The sequence below is a fragment of the Sinocyclocheilus anshuiensis genome, unplaced genomic scaffold, assembly GCF_001515605.1.
Source record: "Sinocyclocheilus anshuiensis isolate Anshui unplaced genomic scaffold, SAMN03320099.WGS_v1.1 scaffold796, whole genome shotgun sequence".
NCBI classification, from domain to species: domain Eukaryota; kingdom Metazoa; phylum Chordata; class Actinopteri; order Cypriniformes; family Cyprinidae; genus Sinocyclocheilus; species Sinocyclocheilus anshuiensis.
Window position 1 is genome coordinate 606,279 of NW_015557105.1, and position 2,963 is coordinate 609,241.

At 33.0% G+C, this 2,963-nt stretch overlaps 1 pseudogene; it reads right to left on the bottom strand.

Annotated features, from left to right (window-relative positions):
• Positions 1 to 2,120: 2,120 nt before the first annotated feature.
• LOC107677645 (myomesin-3-like) overlaps positions 2,121 to 2,963 on the bottom strand; it is a 62,141-nt pseudogene continuing 61,298 nt past the window's right edge.

The following is a 2,963-nucleotide window of genomic DNA, read 5'->3' on the forward strand; positions in this document are numbered from 1 at the left end:
AAAACACAATCACATATATTTTAAATAGAATAATTATACTATATAATAATTCGTTTTAAATATAATATCTATTATTTTATACAATTACTTTACTATTTTTTCTATTTTTTATTAAAAAAAGCAAAAACATGCATAAAGTGCTTTGCCATGTCATTTTATGTTCAATTCATTTTTGTAAATAACTAAGTAGTTAATAAATGTTATTTTTAATGATATTTTATTTAATTTTGTTTAATTAATGAATACACACATATTTGATTATTATTATTTTAAATATAATTTTATATTTATTTTGAGAACTGCAAACAGGTTGTGTCCGGGGTGAGAGGGGTCTGTTACCTGCCCGTTTATTCACTCTGGAGTAGTGCTGGGCAGTATATGACCAAAAATCTATATCACGGTATTTTTCAAAACTATACCGGTTTCACGGTACATGACGGTATTTTTTTTTATATATGCTACATACAATATGCTGTTTATATTATTTTAATATAGCAAAAAACAAACATAGTGTGAGCATTTTATTTTCAATTAATGTTTTGTAAATAGTTATATCTGTGACACTATATTTAATATCCTAGATTTATTATTATTTATAGCTATGTAAGTATACAACTATAAATAATAATAAATCTAGGATATTAAATATAGTGTATTGTTACAGTGTGTTAACTATAAGTAATATTAAAAAATAGCAGTATGTTACATAAATATGAATATTCCATAGGGATAATTTCATATATATATATATATATATATATATATCACACTGTTCACAGCCATCTCTATTCGTTTCTATAAACTAAAAAGTGCATGTGATATTGCATGGAAACGCTGTTTTGTACTCATTTATTGACGAGTCTGAATGCGCTTCTTCTCTGGTGCTCACTGCACAGAACAGACGCCGAGAGAGGCGACACTTCTCCGGGAAGGTCAGACCTCGCGTTTGCGGGACAGCACTGGAGAAATCTTCCAACTGAACCATAATATTTTTTATATTATATTTTCATATCATTTATATGATATATAATGTATATTATTTTATACAATTATATATGCTACATACAATATGCTGTTTATATTATTTTAATATAGCAAAAAACAAACATAGTGTGAGCATTTTATTTTCAATTAATGTTTTGTAAATAGTTATATCTGTGACACTATATTTAATATCCTAGATTTATTATTATTTATAGCTATGTAAGTATACAACTATAAATAATAATAAATCTAGGATATTAAATATAGTGTATTGTTACAGTGTGTTAACTATAAGTAATATTAAAAAATAGCAGTATGTTACATAAATATGAATATTCCATAGGGATAATTTCATATATATATATATATATATATATATATCACACTGTTCACAGCCATCTCTATTCGTTTCTATAGAATCTTTTGTAAGGCTTGTCTAAGTTAGCAACGGTAACCAAAGAGGTTGGAGTTTAGCGGGTCAGAGGTCAAATTTGAATCTTGACTTACTTCAGTGTCTGGTGCTCCAGCAAAGCATCTGCGAACGCTGCAGAGAAGAAAGAGCCGTGTTAGTGTTGAGGTGATTGATTCTCCTGCTCGAGTCCGCTCTACCTTGTCCAGACAGATCCAGAGAGCGCTCGTGTGTTTCCTGGCCGTCGAACATCTCCAGGGTGTACTTCCCTTTATCCTTTTCTGTGGGGCTGAATATCTCAATCCAAACCTTCTGCATGCTGCTGCCCGGCTTCGTCCGCTCCTCCAGGCCAATTCTCTTGTCTCTGTCACAGCGAGAAAATGAAACAATCAAAGAGAAAACAGACACCGAATGTGACTGTAAATCAAAAACCAGAAAGAAAAGAATAACTGAACCAGTGTTGCTTTAGTAAAGTATCATTGAGATATTATTATAGTTTTTATTAGTGCTGTCAAACGATTAATCGCATCCAAAATAAAACCGGTATACCGCCCAGCACTACTCTGGAGTTGTACAAGTCCTGACGGTTGGGCAGGTGCCGTCATACAGGCTCCAAAATGAACACACACCATGTAAATGAGGCCAAACCATTGTTGATTTTAATAAAAATAGATTCACCATCATTGATGCGGCACAATATAACTTTACTCTATCACTGTGGCACTTACAGTTACATTTGCACTGCATCTGCTCGAGGCTTTTCTCCACGTTTATACGCACTGACGGTCACGAGGACCGTCTGCGATCCGTGTTTATTGATGCTATAGTTGCCCGAGTCCTCCATGGTCCCGTGGTTTATAGTGAGAGTGGAGGATTTATTCTTGTTTTTAATGTTATACTGGCCGGTGGAGGTGACTTCTCTGTCGTTCTTCAGCCAGAACATTTCCGGCACAGGATTGCCGTCGGCAAAACACGTCAGACAGAGAGACTAAAGAGAAAGAGCACAGTTCAGTGCCTGGTTCTGATGTGAGCTGAATGAGTTCACAGCAGTGATGGATGCTCGTACCTTATTCTCCATTATTGCCACCACATCAGGAAGACCCTTCGTGACTCGGGCTCGATCTGTCAGATGGACGGTTATGATGAAGTGTGTCGTCTACATTAAGCAATTGCTTCATCACAACACAATTAGAAGAGTGCAAACAAACGAATACTTACTTTTCTCGGCAAATTCAACTTGCCTGTGAATGAGTAAAAAATACAATTATATAGAGAATGAGCTATGAACAAACTTTCACCTGAACACCACAAAAGGTTTCTTAGTTTAATGTTCTAACCTTTCAATAAATCTAAAGAAAAAGCTATAATGGTTCATTTATATACACACATAAACTCCCACACAATTATATATATTTCACGCATAATAATTATTTTATATAATAATGTATTTTATACAGAATTATATAGAATTTTGTTGATTATTTTGTACAATTATATATAATTTATTGCTCGAATTAATTTAAAACTGCAAAAATGTGCATGAAGTGTTCATTTTTTGTAAATAAGTCAG